At 41.1% G+C, this 15,977-nt stretch overlaps 2 protein-coding genes across 9 annotated transcripts in view; one reads left to right on the top strand and one right to left on the bottom strand.

Moving 5' to 3' along the window:
* The window catches only part of LOC121287954 (uncharacterized protein C7orf50), a 345,582-nt gene that overhangs the window by 232,592 nt on the left and 97,013 nt on the right, over window positions 1-15,977 (top strand). The window lies entirely within an intron of this gene.
* gpr146 (G protein-coupled receptor 146) overlaps window positions 1-15,977 on the bottom strand; it is an 85,132-nt gene that overhangs the window by 7,166 nt on the left and 61,989 nt on the right. The window contains exon 1 of one of the 8 annotated variants that reach the window (XM_041206114.1): window positions 3,286-3,573. The exons of 6 other annotated variants lie outside the window; for them this stretch is intronic. The gene's annotated coding sequence lies outside the window, so the exon portion shown is untranslated. Of the gene's footprint in view, window positions 1-3,285; window positions 3,574-15,977 lie in introns of those variants that run through there. One more of the 8 variants, XM_041206116.1, reaches the window with a different exon arrangement.

The following is a 15,977-nucleotide window of genomic DNA, read 5'->3' on the forward strand; positions in this document are numbered from 1 at the left end:
CACAATTGGTCATATTATCATAGTATCCATATTGTAATCATATTAGTAGATGCCTCTAACTTTTTGTGAAAGTGCATTGTTTGGACAAGTCAAGTTTTATTAATCAAGATATACATTCTGTCATTTTGTATTGGTTTGACTTTGAAAAAGGAAGTAGAAGCTGATAAACCAGCTGTGTGCCTAATGTTCTTTAATTTCTTCCTCATTGTACCACTTCACAGGCTGGAGGCTGGAAATTACTCTTTTTGGAGTTTATTTGGAGCTGATGTAGAGCTTTTCATCAGGAATGAATGGTCTAGAGTTTATGAGGGTATGAGTTACAAGACTCATTCTCTGCTTGTTGTACATTGCTTCCATGTCTCAATAAAAAATGGATTGGTATCTTTGGGCCTGACTTCTACTGTTTGCCAGTGTATTAATTTTGGAGAGTCCGGGCAGCACATGCCATTTCCAGTGTATTTATAAACAGTAAAAGGGTTTTATTGTTGAGTCTAGGTACTCTGCCCCATGGACATGATTTGCATGCGGTCACATTTCAGTTCATAGAATGTGAGGTCTTGCCTGTGCAAACAGCCTTTTGTGGTGAGCATGAACTTAAAAGAAGAGTTGGGAGAGGGTTCAAATTGTTATAACATAAACCGAGATACTGTCTGCTTGTTTCAGTGGTTCTGTCGGATATTAAAAATCCCCATAGGGCTATTTAAATAAAATTAAGGTATTCTCTGACCATCGTGACCTCCGTTGCTCCCCTAGTCAACACCTCTAAAAGCAGTCATCTCATTGCTGTGCTGAAGGACACCAATATCCACTTGCATTTTAGAAGAAATTCATTGTGTGAAATGCTTCAGGATGTTTTGATGTGATAAAGCATCATAAAGGTGCACATTGCTTAGATTGCTGCCAGGAGTCCATTCCATTCTATTCATTCATTGCAATGATTACACTGTGGGAGTCGGAGAGCATAGTGGTTGTGGGACTGGACTAGCAAACCAGAAGAAGCGAGTTCAAATCCCACCACAGCAAGCTATGAATCGAAGTAAATTATGGGCTAGCATGAGAAGAGAATGTGCAAGAAAGCTACTGGATTGTCATAAAAATCTAGCTGGTTCGCTAATGTCCTTTGAGAAAGCTATCCCTGTTGACAATATGGAGACAGTTGTGCTTGAAAAAGGGTGTCCTTAGTGGTCAGGATAATGTCAGAGGCCCATTGCAGAACCCTAAGATTTTACATTTTGGTGTGAGGCTGTTGTTGTTTGTTGTTGACATTGTGAGATGCCCAGCTGCTATGGAATGCTATGTGAAGCCTGTTTGGGAAGGAAGAGGTTTGCCCTGAGTTGTTGTCATGTCCCTCTAGTTTCACAGAGGCACTGGAGGAGGTCCACGATCTGGCCTCCACCTACTATAAGACTACTGGAAAGCAGATGGAGAAAGGAGGAAGAGGCAAAATATAGCGATCTAACTAACAAAAAGAATATAAAATATGTATAAGTGTAAAAGAAAGATTGTCCATACATGACTTTTATGCAAGGAGTTTAAATATTTGAGATAATTGAAATGAAGGCATCTGATTAACTGGTCAGAGAGCATTTATTCCTGGTAGTTGCCTATTTGAGATGATAAAGCAGCATTACATGAATTGTTAAAGGGCTCAGGTCACATGGAAGGCTGAACTGAGAATTTTCAGTTGTACTGTTGGTACTCAAGATCAATTGAAATGTATTCAGCCTGTTAGAGGTTGCCATTTCTACTTTCGTAATTTCCTGTGAAATTCATAAGAATCATTTTTGTCTTTACACAACGCCCACTTCAGTTAACACAAGTCTCTGACCACAGATCTCACTTACACAAATCTGAATCATGAAAGAAAATAACAAATTGCTTCCCACAAGATGTTGATGAACTTTTAATAAAAGCTTGATTGCTCCTACAAGACAGGCAGATATATCAATCAAGGCAATTGCTGCTTAAGTATTCATTTATTTTTAAAAAAAGACAACTTTGTTGACTGTAAGAGCTCGAGGTTCTCAATAACAACTTGCATTTATATAGCACCTTTAATGTAGTAAATCACCCCAAAGCACTTCACAGGAGTGTTACCCGGCAACATTTGACACTGGGCACTTGGAGATGTTAGGACAGGTGTTTGTTAAAGAGGTAGGTTTCAAGGAGTGCCTTAAAGAAAGAAAGAGAGGTGAAGAGATGTAGGGAGGGAAAATATTGATGTGCACAGATTGCCCTCACTGTCAGTCTCAGTCTCTCCTCTTGACTTGTTAAGGTGGTGACCTGCTGGAGTGCTGGACCAAGCAGCCTTTCAGTCAGTCCCTCACCCAAGCAAGTACTTTCCTCAAGGGAACTTTGAATGTGAGTGCTGATGGCCCATTCTGACTGTCTTTATCCTTAGGATTCCAGTTCACTGACTCCCTTTTAGCAGTGGAGCCTTTAATCAGTTTGTAAATGAAGTGATGCAGCAATATGGTGCATAATTGTAGTCAACCCAGACCTAACTTGTTTTTTGATCTTTAGGTGACATTTCTTAAAATTCAATTACTGAACAAATATTCTCTCCTCAGCAATATTGTTAACCACTTGGTGCAGCAAAGTTTTTAAGCAGAACAGTATTTTGTGACCTAAACAAAACTTTGGTATGTGACATATTTAAAATGGCACAAAAGATAAATCCAATGGCTAAACAAGAAGTAGTGGTGGTGAGAGAATGTGGAAGGATCGGCAAGTAATAGTGTGATGGTAAACATAAAGTGTCACTTGTGCACACACACACTCAGAACTGTAGAATGCTGTTTAATGCCTGGAGGAGGCTCGTATTTTTAGATTAGTTGAAAACATGTTAAATGAAGCCAAGATAGCTGTTTTCCTGAAAGCAAATAATAGAAGAAATGTGCACAATTGTTCAGTGCTGATCAGGCGCCACATACAATAAAGATTTCATTTCAATTTCCTGCCTGCTGTCGCTCTGATTTAATTTTGAAGTCAATACTTATTGGTACATCTGTACATTACCACAATAGTCCAACCGGTTAGTTTGTTATTTGCAAATCAGAAATTCGTTTAACTTGTTTCAATGGTCCCTGGGCACCAGTGAATGTTATCATTTGTAATAAATTACTGGTCAAATTAATAAATTGAACCTGCTACGATGTAGGAAAGCAGAAATAACCACAGGAAATCTTAATCTCCCAGTCCTGCTGTATTGTAGTTTAAACAAATGCTTCCACTCCATGTCTAAGCTACCAGCAAATGTAACAGAATGTGGCAAATGTTTATTACCTGTTCAAAAGGTGCATCCAGTTTGATCATTTTAATCCGTCAAAATCTCCAACATGTGTCTCCTCTGTCCGTGCTAATGGTGCCATTGCCTTAAATGCATTGCCATCGACCTTTACTTCTCAATGGTTAACATAGACGACAGTGAACCTGACACTGAACGGAAGCGAGTTGCACTGAAAGCCTTTTTCCTGTCAGTGTTGGTTTTCCATTCTTCACTCTTGTTATCAGCTGGCACAGCATGGTGCGATGCACTTGAGGCTGTGTTTGTGTGTGTGTGTGTATGTGTGTGTGTTTTTTTCCTCTGTTAATGAGTCATAAATATTTTAAGGTTGGCTTGGCAGATTACACACAAACCCTTCCCTCTTTGTGTCAATTATACACAAAACAGTTGAAGGAAATGATTCTGGGATTGAAGTGTACTTTGACTCCATTGGTTCAAAAAGCTGACTTTTCAACAGGAGAAGTTAACTCTTTTGGTGCTGAATGCCTTAGGGCTTTTAAATTAGGCTCACGTTCAAAAAAATAAGCTTGTGTGAATGCCAAATACAGATTTATAAAGTTAGAATTTGGTGTACATTTCTCTTCTATCCCTCGCCATGAGACTAATTACCACCTTCTCAAGGGCAATTAGGGTTGGGCAATAAATGCTGGCCTAGCTAGCAACACCCACGTCCCATGAATTAATTTTTAAAAATCCTGTGCCATATTAAGACCACCTACTTTCAACTCCGCAACAACGCCTGACTCCACCCCTGCCTCAGCTCATCTGCTGAACCCCTGATCCATACCTTTGTTTCCTCTGGACTTGATTATTTTGATGCTTTCCTGGCTGACCTCTCAAATTTGACCCTGCTTAAACTTGAGGTCAACCAAAATTCTGCTTCCTATGTCCTCACTCACACCAAGTCCCATTCACCCATCACCCCATGCCCGGTGACCTATCATGACGCCCAGTTAAGCAATGCCTCAATTTCAGAATTTTCATCCTTATTTACAAATTGCTGCATGGCCTCACCCCTCCCTAACTCTGTAATCTCCTCCAGTCCTTCATTCTCTGAGATATCTGCGCTCCTTCAATTCTGGCATCTTGAGCATCCCCGATTTTAGTCACTCCACCATCGGTGGCCATGCCTCCAGCTGCCTAGGCCCTAAGCTGTGGAATTCCTTTCCTAAATCTCTCTGCCTCTCAAACATTGTTCCCTCTCTTAAGATGCTGCTTAAAATCTATCTCTTTGACTCTGCTTTTGCCCTAATATTGCCTTATGTGGCTTGGTGTCAGATTTTGCTTTATAATGCTCCTGTGAGGGTCCTTGTAAAGTTTTATTACATTAATGGCGCCACATAAATATAAGTTAAAAGCAAAATACTGTGGATGCTGGAAATCTAGAACAAAAACAAAAATACCTGGAAAAATTCAGCAGGTCTGACAGCATCTGCGGAGAGGGATATAGTTGACGTTTTGAGTCCGTATGACCCTTCATCAGAACTAAGACATATAGAAATGAGATGAAATATAAGCTGGTTGGAGGGGGTGGGACAGGAGAGCTTGATAGAGGGTGATAGGTGGAGGCCAAGAAGAGACTGCCAAAGATGTCATAGACAAAAGGACAAAGGGGTGTTGATGGTGGTGATGTTATCTAAAAGATGTGCTAATGGGGATATTAAGGGAAGCAAGCTAGTGGCAGATGGCCCCAGTGCGGGTGGGGTGGGGGGAAGGGATCGAAATGGGCTAAAAGGTGGAGATGAAACAATAGATTGAAATAAATTTAAAAATAGGAGGGAAAAGAAAAAAAAGTGTTAAAAAGTTATATTATTGGAAAAAGGGTGGGGATGGAGGAGAGAGTTCATGATCTGAAATTGTTGAACTCAATATTAAGCCCGGAAGGTTGCAAAGTGCCTTGTCGGAAGATGAGGTGCTGTTCCTCCAGTTTGCGTTGAGCTTCACTGGAACATTGCAGTAGGCCAAGGATGGACATGTGGGCATGAGAGCAGGGTGGTGTGTTGAAATGGCAAGTGACAGGGAGGTCTGGGTCATGCTTGCAGACAGACCGAAGGTGTTCCGCAAAGCGGTCACCCAGTCTGTGTTTGGTCTCTGCAATGTAGAGGAAACTGCAATGGGAGCAGAGAATGCAGTAGACTAAATTGAGGGAAGTGCAATTGAAGTGCTGCTTCACTTGAAAGGAGTGTTTGGGCCCTTGGACAGTGAGGGGGGGGAAGTAAAGGGGCAGGTGTTGCACCTTCTGCAGTTGAATGGGAAGGTGCCATGGGAGGGGGTTGAGGTGTAGGGGTTGATGGAGGAGTGGACCAGGATGTCCCGGAGGGAACGATCCCTGCGGAAAGCCGCCGGGGTTGCGGGGGAGGGGGGAGTGGGGAGGTGAAGGGAAGATGTGTTTGGTGGTGGCATCATGCTGGAGTTGGCGAAAATGGCGGAGGATGGTCCTTTGAATGAGGAGGCTGGTGGGGTGATAACTGAGGACAAGGGGGACCCTATCATGGTTCTGGGAGGGAGAGGAAGGTGGGAGGGCAGATGCATGGGAGATGGGCCAGACACGGTTGAGGGCCCTGTCAACCACCATGGGTGGAAAACCTCGGTTAAGGAAGAAGGAAGGCATGTCAGAGTAACTGTTTTGGAAAGTGGCATCATCAGAACAGATGTGAAGGAGGTGAAGGAACTGAGAGAATGGGATGGAGTCCTTACAGGAAGCGGGGTGTGAGGAGCTGTAGTCGAGGTAGCTGTGGGAGTCGGTAGGCTTTTAATGAATATTAGTGGACAGTCTATCACCAGAAATTGAGACTGAGAGGTCAAGGAAAGGAAGGGAAGTGTCAGTGATGGACCATGTGAAAATGATGGACGGGTGGAAATTGGAAGCAAAATTAATAAATTTTTCCAGATCCAGACGAGAGCATGAAGTGGCACCGAAGCAGTCATCGATGTACCGGAGAAAGAGTTGTGGGAGGGGGCTTGAGTAGGACTGGAAAGTTCCACATACCCCATAAAGAGACAGGCATAACTGGGGTCCATGCGGGTACCCATAGCCACATCTTTTATTTGGAGGAAGTGAGACAAGTTATACAAACAAGTTAACAAATATAAGTTGTTGTTTTTCCTCCATTTTTCCTGCCCTGGCCGGGATTACTGGAACATACCAACTATCATTCAGCTAAATGACACACAGTATGACTCACAACCCACAGAACCAAATTGAAAGCGCAGAGTTTTTAAATATTAATATGCCATTATTTTTTATGAAACATATCAACTATACATGTGCAAGTGTTCTTGTGAAGTTTTGTTCTAACACTCTGAGGCTACATTGACAAGAGCTAATAATAGAGTTCAGAGACTTTCTTCTGTAATTCTTCCTAATTCTAGTCTCTTACATTCTGATTTTAATTGCCCTACCAGTGGCTGTGGTTCTAAGTCCTGAAATTTTCTCCTTAAACCTCTGCCCCTCTCTACATTTCTTTCCTTTAAATCCTACCTCTTTGACCAAGCTTTTGTTCTGTTGAAGGGTCATGAAACGTCAACTTTTTTCTTCTCCACCGATGCTGCCAGACCTGCTGAGTTTTTCCAGGTAATTCTGTTTTGTTTTTGATCTTCAGCCCTGATTCTCCCAGACTGATAGAATTATAGAATGGTTACATCAGCCCGTTGAGTCAATGCCATCTCTGCAAGAGCAAATCAGCTAGTCCTACTTTCCGCCTATTGCATTGTTAAGGTATTGTAACACTAGCATTGAAATGCCAATTGTTTTTTTTTAGTAAAAATTCTTTCTCTTTCCTGGTTTTGTTGTGCCTCTGTTGATCCATTGGGACAGATGACCTAATTCAAAGGCTTCTGACAATGACATTCTATCCAGCCAACTCCTGGAAAGTACACAAGGAGGGTCTAAGGTTACTTATAGTGTGCTTGAGCTTGACATTATGATACTATCTTTCATCATTTGATGCATATCATCAGGTCAGCAAAATTATTCATACAAATAAAAATCCCTGTTATGCGTTTTACACTTATTTCTTTCAGAGCTTAGTCCACGTCACAATAGCTAAACTGCACTTATCTAAAACAAAAACAAAAATATCTGGAAAAACTCAGCAGGTCAGACAGCATCTGCGGAGAGGAATACAGTTAACATTTTGAGTCCATATGACTCTTTATCAGAACTAAGGAAAAATAGAAAAGAGGTGAAATATAAGCTGGTTTAAGGAGCTGGGGGGGTGGGACAAGTAGAGCTGGATAGAGGGCCATTGGTAAGTGGAGATTGCCAAAAGATGTCATAGACAAAAGGACAAAGAGGTGTTGACGGTGGTGTAGCTAAGAAATGTGCTAATGGTGACATTAAGGGTAGAAAGCAGGACGAGCAAGGGACAGATAGCCCTCGTGGGGGAAGGGATTGAAATAGGCTAAAAGGTAGAGATAAAACAATGGATGGAAATACATTTAAAAATAATGGAAATAGGTGGGAAAAGAAAAATATATATAAATTATTGGAATAAGGGGGATCGGAAAGGGGGTGGAGATGGAGGAGAGAGTTCATGATCTAAAGTTGTTGAACTCAATGTTAAGTCCGGAAGGCTGTAACCTACCTAGTTGGAAGATGAGGTGCTGTTCCTCCAGTTTGCGTTGAGCTTCACTTATCTAATGTCCTTTCACCACTTCTGTGTCTACCCTGGTAGATTAAGAGGGAGGAAGTGTAGCCCACTTAGAAGAAACGGTCAGTACGGTAGACCAGTAGGAACTTTGCACTTGTCACATTATTACGATTGCCTTTTTTTGTGCTGCTTATGAATGTCCAGTTTTTTTATGATGTGCAGGGCGTTAGCGGCTGATGATTACTGTGCCTGAGCGAATTAATACCAGCCATTCAACTGAAAAGCTATTTACCCCAGTTATAGAATATTCTAGTTTTAGCCCCAAGCTCCATTAGTTCAAGTAAACTATTAAGAATTTCCTGAGTATAATTCATATTCTGACCTTGTTTACCTGGATGGAATTTTCTCTGGCCTACTCAAGACTAATATAGATTAGAAGGAAAAATGACTTGCATTTCTCTCACACCTTTCACCACATCAGGACCTTCTAAGGCATTTTGCAGCTAATGAAATACTTCTAAAATGTAGTCACTGCTGGTAGTTTAGGAAATTTGTACACAGCAAGCTCCTACAAATAGCAGTGTGATCATGTGATGAGGTAATCTATTTTAGTGATATTGGTTGAAGGATAAATATTGGGTAGGGCATCATGGAGAACTCTCCTGGCTTCCTTTGAATAGTGCAGTGGGATCTTTTACACACGCCTGGGAGCATGGACAGGGCCTGGGTTTAACACCTCATCTGAAAGACGGCACCTCTGACAGTCAGCACTCCTTCAGTGCTGCACGGGTGTGTCCGCAGAGATTACACGTTCAAGTCTCTGATCCCACAACCATCTGGCTCAGAGGTGAGAGTGCTATCGCTGAGCCATGGCTGACACCTGTAGGGAAGTGGACAGGAAATGAGATGATAAAAGCAAAATACTGCAGATGCTGGAAATCTAGAACAAAAATACCTGGAAAAACTCAGCAGGCCTGACAGCGTCTGCGGAGAGCGATACAGTTGACGTTTCGAGTCCGTATGACCCTTCATTAGTTCTGATGAAAGGTCATACGGACTCGAAATGTGAACTGTATCCCTCTCCGCAGGAAAGAAGATGAATTACTTGAGGTGTTGCGATAGAGACCCTATGATGTGAACCAGCAACTCCACAGTTAAAACAAACTCTCATTCTCTGAGAGCGAGTTTATTATAATTTGCAGCCTTCCTGAACAGAGTCCATAGCATTACACTTTTGTAACTCGCATCTAGAGTGTACCCTCCATGGAAAACATGATTGATCCATTGCTGTGTACTTTGCCAGTGTTTGAGTTGCTTTGATTCCCTTTCCCTCCTGAGTCTCTAAAGATATGGATTTACATTATTTTAATCAGCATTAGTATTGTCAGAGGCTCCTCACACCATACACAATCCATGCCGAGAGGGTTACAACTCTTCTGTTCCCAGGCCTCTACCAGCTGTGACCAGCTCCAAGAATGATCCTGTGTTGACTCTAGTTGGCAAGGAATTGAATTCCACCAGCTGTATGCCACAATGACTTGGCCCTTTCTATCAAATTATTTTTGAATCAATTTGTAAGAAAGTATGTTATTTTTCATACTGTATTAAACCAGATTTTTTATTTTAGTGGTCTTGCAATCTGCCTTGTTCTAACAAATTAATTAGCCCTGTTTACTGCAATGGAGTTGCAGTCAGTCCTTGCTGTAATGAACTTTGCCTTGTTCAATACAATGGGTTTACAATTTCTGTCACCAAGCATCTCTCTTCATTTAAATCAGTTTGCAATTTGACTTGACTATTTTTCCCCTGATAAGATATCTGCTGCAACTGTTGCGACCTTCACCAGTGTGGAAAATGAAAACAAAAAAGTTGAAATTTAGTCTTTTAGATTATTCCATTTATGAGACTAAGAGTGAGCAAAGTTCATCAAGTGAATAGTGACCAGATGCTAAACAGCCATTTATTTCCTGTCTGCTGATCTGGCTTTTCTTAGGTTGACACCTGCAGCTAAATATCTATATTATGGTCATTGAGTAGAATGGTGCATTTTTTTTCCAGGAATTAACACTATCTAACACAAACACAACACTCATTAAACTGTTTAGTTTGTTTATGCAACTGTAGTGTTTTTTCAACTCGTTGCACTTTTTAAAGTGTGGGTGTGTGGAAAAAAAATGCACAGCAGGTGAGTTAGTGTTTGGGAGCTAAAGAAAGGTTAATATTCAATTTGGGGATTTTACAGCCAGTTGCAATGAAGGGTCGATCCTGTATGAAACATGAATGTAATTTTCTATACCTGGATTAACTTCAGATTTGTTGCATTCAGTTTTCCTTTATATTTATATTGTTAGTATATACTAAAGGGCACAGTATATGGATAGACCAACAGCTACACCAACGTTTCCTCATTAATCTTCTGATGAAACTCACTTTTAAATCTCAGCTTCAGTGAATTTATATTGAGTTGCATCACATCTATGGCATCAAAAAGGGCATTTAACACAACTCATCTATGCCAGTTCCACACAAGATTCTCCCCACTTCTCTTCATCTAACACTATAAGTATAACCTTCTATATCTTACTCCATATTCTGCATGCGCTTATCAAGCTTCCACTTAAGTACGTCTAAGCCATTTGCCTCATTTACATCTTGTGGTAGTGAGTTCCACATTCTCACTACTCTCAGGGTAAGGGTATTTCTCCTGAATTCTTTGTTGGATTTATTAATAACTTTCTCATATCTATGATTCCAAGTTTTGGACTTCCCCACAAGTGGAAACATTTTCTCTGCATTTAAAGACTTCCATCAGGCCACCCCTCAGCCTCGGAGGGGGTGGAAGGATCATCTGGCTGTAGAGATAGAGTGCTACGCAGATTCACCAGAATGTTGCCAGGACTCCAAAGAATAATTTCGGAGGAGGGATTACATCAAACTAGGCTTGTAGTTCCTCAAAATTAGAATTAAGGGGCGATTTGATGGAAGTTTTCAGGATTTTGAAAGGAATTGATGAGGCAGATGGAGAGAAACCTTTTTCTACAGGTGGGGGAGTCTAAAGCAAAGGGGCATTACCTTAAAATTAGAGCTAGGCCATTCAGGAGCGAAGTTAGGAAAGACTTTGTCACACAGAAGATTGTAGAAATTTGAAAAGCAGTAGATGCTAATTCAATGAATAATTTTTAATCTGGGATTAATGTATATTTTTGCTAGCCAAAGGCATTGAGGAATATGGAACCAAGGCATGTGAATGGAGTGAAAATCTCATCAGATGGTGGGAGAAGCTCAATGGCCTACTCCTGTCCCTATGTTCCCTCAGTGTAAACCTAAGATTTTGTGCTCAGTTCTGGAATAGGGGCTTGGACTCAAGGTTTTAGGACTTTGAGGCAAGAGGGCTATACAGGTTAATACTGTATTCCCATATGATGTTGGGGGTGGGGGGAAGTAATGGAGTTTATTGTTGTGTTAATGGTATTGGCTAATCTCTCAAAACGTGATTAGTGTCACTTCAAATCAGTAGGTTAATGTGAAACAATTGGAGAAAGTTTAATGTTAACCCTACTAACAAGTTGGATTATTAACGGAAAGAAAGAGATTTGATTAGGCTCTAAACTTTTTGCAAAGTAGATGTATCCCCCAACCAGAACGTGTTGAACTAGGCAGTAGATATTTGTTTAAAACCAATTTTGTCTTTCCTCTTTGAAAAAAAATTATAAACTGTTAAAGAATTTTTTAATGTTACAATATTTCTCAGTTGTGTATATGTGTATGTGCGTGCACACATTATCACACCTTGCATTTATGCTGTGCCATTAACATAGTAAAAATGTCCCAAAGCATTTTGAAAAGAGACGACAAACAAAATTTGACAACGAGCCACATAAGGAGATAAAAGGCAGGTGACCAAACTGTTTGGTCTAAGACATAGATTTCCCGGAAGTTTCTGTACTTAACTCTGGAAAGTCCCCAGATTGTTTAACCACAAAACAACTTTCAGTGCTATAGCCAAAGAATTCCTGGGGGCAGGAATTGGGAGGGAACTAATTCTGATTGCTATGTTTCATTATGGTGGAACAATGAGTTATTAGCCACAATATTGGAATGAATTATGTCATTGTTTAGTTCTTTGCCATGGAGATTACACAATTGACTATCCTCAGTATTTTTGGTATGTGAGTACTATTCCTGGGTAATACAAGCTTTCCATAGAAACACAGTTAAATCACTTTGAAGTTACACAGAAAACAAAAGACCATCTCTCATCATTACATTGGATCCATGACTGGTTGGGACACCACCTTTTGTCACGGGTAGAAACTATTTTGCAGTAATTGAATAGAGTGGAATCATAGAATGATTACAGCACAGAAGGAGGCCACTTGGCTGTTCAGGTACATGCTGGCTCTCTGCAAGAGCAACTCAGCTAGTCCTTCAAATCTGCTGTCAACACCTCTCTCTTCATAAAAGCAATGATTGGCCCCAATGTCCTTGCAAACTACTGCCCCATTTCCAACTTCCCTTTCTTCTTCAAAGATCTTGAACATGTTGTTGCCTCCCAAATCTGTTCCCATCTTTTGCGGAACTCCATGTTTGAATCCCTCCATTACAGTACCAAAATGGCTCTTATCAAAGTCACAAATGACATCCTATGTGACTGTGACAAAAATAAACTTTACTTCCTTGTCCTCCCTGACCTGTCTGCAGCCTTTGGCATGGTTGACCACACCATCCTCCTCCAAAACTCCTCCACTGTTGTCCAGCTGGTTGGGACTGCTGTCACGTGGTTCCATTCTTATCTATCTAATCGTAGCCAACAAGTTAATTACAATAGCTTCTCTTCCTGCTCCCACACTGTTACCCCTGGTGTCCCCCCAAAGATCCTTTGGCCTCTCCTATTTCTCTTCCTCAGGCTGCCCCTGGGTGACATCGCCTGAAGGCACAGCACAAGTTTCCGCATGTACACTGATGACACCCAGCTTTACCTCAACGCAACCTCTCTCAACTCCTCCACTGTTGCTGAATGATCAGACTGCTTATCCGACGTCCAGTACTGAGCAGAAATTTCTTCCATTTAAACATTGGGAAGAATGAAGCCATGGTTTTCAGTCCCTGCTCCAAATTCTGTTCCCTGGCTACCGACTCCATCCCTCTCCCTGACAATGGTCTGAGATGAAGCCGTTTGCTGACAATCATGGTGTATCACATTTGATCCTGAGATGAGTTCTGGCCTCTCATTCATGCCATCACAAAGACCACCTATTTCCACCTCAGTAACATCACTCGATTTCACCCCTGTCTCAGCCCATCTTCTGCTGAAACCCTCAATCATGTCTTTGTTACTTCTAAACTCGACTATTCCAAAACACTCCTGACTGGTCTCCCACTCATCCTCCGTAAACATAAAGTCATCAAAACTCTGCTGCCCACGTCTTAACTCACTGTAAGTCCCATTCCCCTATCACCGCTGTGCTTGCTGATCTACATTGGCTCCCAGTAAAGCAATGTCTTGATTTTAAAATTTTCATCCTTCTTTTCAAATCCCTCCATGGCCACGCCCCTCCCTTTCACTGTAATTGCCTCCAGCCCCACAACCCTCTGAGTTATCTGCAATCTTTTTTCTGGCCTCTTTTGCATCCCTGATTATAATTGCTCTACCATTGGTGTCCATGTCTTCAAATGCCTAGGCCCCAAGCTCTGGAATTCCCTCCCTACACCTCACTGCCTCTCTACCTTGCTTTCTCCCTTTAAGACATTCTTTAAAACCTACCTCTTTGACCAAGCTTATGGTCACCTGATCTAATATCTCCTTCAGTGACTCAGTGACAAAGTAAAACATACTTTGTTTTATAATGGTCCTGTGAAGCACGATGAGGCATTTCGTTATGTTAAAAGTGCTATTTAAATATAAGTTATTGTTGTAGTCCCACTCACCCACCTTTTCCATGTAGCCCTGGAAATTTCTTCTCTTCAGATAATTATCCAGTTCTCCACTGAAAGCCATGATTGAGTCTGCCTCCACCACACTTGGTTCTCTGGCACTTTGTCTCAGTTGCCAACTCATGTCTCCCACCAACCCCCATGGTTCCTCATACCCTCCATGCTATCTCCACAGCTATTCACCCAGTATCCACCATGGTCAGATCTCAGGAGCCACGTGGAGAGGAAGAGAAATAAACTTCTAACAATCTAATACAGCTCTTACTCGTATACACTTGATAATGAAAAAACTCCCATTCAAAAATCTACTCAGAGGTTTTAAATATCTTCAACTGGTTAATATCTTAAAAACAAACTTCTATTCAGATGCAACATCAAAGCCAGCTAATCCTTTAATAGACTGTTTAAACTGTCATTAATACTGCGAACTCAGAACCCCTGCTGAGATAATTGTAGCTTTTGAAACTCAGCTAAGCATTCATAATGATACAATAATAATTCTTGTGAAAATGTCTCTTGAAACCGCACAACCAGATGCTTCTGTATTTTTCAAACCTGCAGCAGGTGGTCTGTCAACCAAAGCAGTCCAGCAAAGGGCTTTTTAAAACTCCGAGTGACAGGTGCAGCCTGTTTTTTTTAAGTTTAAAGAGCAGGGGATTAAAAAAATCTTTAGATCATGACAGTTAAACAGACTTTATCTACCCTTCAAAGTGTGTTTACTCCATCAATTTGTGACTCCCACACTGTTGGTTAAGACCTTTGCAACAGCCCAAATTGGGTCTGTTTGAACTCAGCACTGAGTTAAATGGCTCTACTGAGTTTGAATTTCCCTCCTGTGTAAATCATGACCCTTCCCTTTCCGCCTGTCGGTTGAAATTGGATTTTTCGGAAATGGAGAGACAACTTGCACATCTGGGTCCTGCCTGCCATTTTAAAAGATACGCAGAGTCAGGAAGACAGCCCTAAAATCTGGCCCTATGCCTCTATTTACAAAGCTGTTCAAGTTTATTTCTGATTCCCTTTTGCAAATTACTACTGAATCTGCTTTCACCACCCATTCAGGTAGTGCATTGCGAATCCCAACTACCCACTGCTTAAAAACATTTCTCCTTACCTTCCCCTCTGGTTCCTTTTGCCAATGACCTTAAATCTGTGTCCTCTTGTTACTGATCCTCTCTTTATTTAGATTCTCCCTATTTACCCGATCAAAGCCCTTCATGATTCGCTGGAAGTCATTCAGCCTTTCTCTCACTAAGGTGCATGCTACAAGTTTATCGAGTAAAACTAACTTATTCTGAAATGCAGCCAACTCCCAAGTCTATTTAAAGGTGTAAAAACCAGTTAAGAAAGGTATGCTTCATAATGTATAATTAAAATTGCAAGCTAATTAGTTGCAAAAACTAGTCACTGCTAAAAGTAATTTTAGATGATCTGTTTATAGCCATGGAGACTGGAAGGATGATGTTTATAATTGCCCAATTTTGTGCTTTTGATTGCAGGGATAGAATGCAGTTGTAAATACCACCAGTGGTTACAGTTTAGTTTACTTGGCTACTGAAATCTTCAAGCTGTAGCCAAGCTAGCTCTATAAAAGGATCCAGTCACAACCTTAAGTTTACCCAAGCATTATGTAACATGCCCATTTTAAAGTTCAGCATGTCATGTGATCTAGTGAATGATAATTGGACCAAGCTAACAATTACTGCATAGTGTGTGACTCTTCAATTCCCTTCAGTCATTTGAGGAATTACCAAAAGAATTCTAACCTCAGAGGTGAAACTGTTTTCTTCAGCTCAGTAATCATTCACAGTTCCATTATGTTCCGTACGTGCATCTACTAAGATGTGACACAATGTTTGGTATACTATGACTGCATCAGCTTTGTCACAATTGTGACAGATTTCATATTAATTTGGGGATGTGTAAATAATTCCTTTTGATTCTCAGTGGTGTCAGCACTGTGGCGCATTGAGTCAGAGGGTTGCAGATTCGAAACCCACTTTGCAGACCTGAGCACAAAATGTAGGCTGACACAGTGCAGTAACAATGGAGATCTATGTTGCTTGAGGTGCCAGCTTTCAGATAAGACTTTAAACCAAGGCCCAGTCTGCCCCATCAGGTGAATGTGAAAATCCCATGGCATTATTTCAAAAAAGAGCAGGGGA

The sequence above is a fragment of the Carcharodon carcharias genome, chromosome 15 (genome assembly GCF_017639515.1).
Source record: "Carcharodon carcharias isolate sCarCar2 chromosome 15, sCarCar2.pri, whole genome shotgun sequence".
Classification (NCBI taxonomy): domain Eukaryota; kingdom Metazoa; phylum Chordata; class Chondrichthyes; order Lamniformes; family Lamnidae; genus Carcharodon; species Carcharodon carcharias.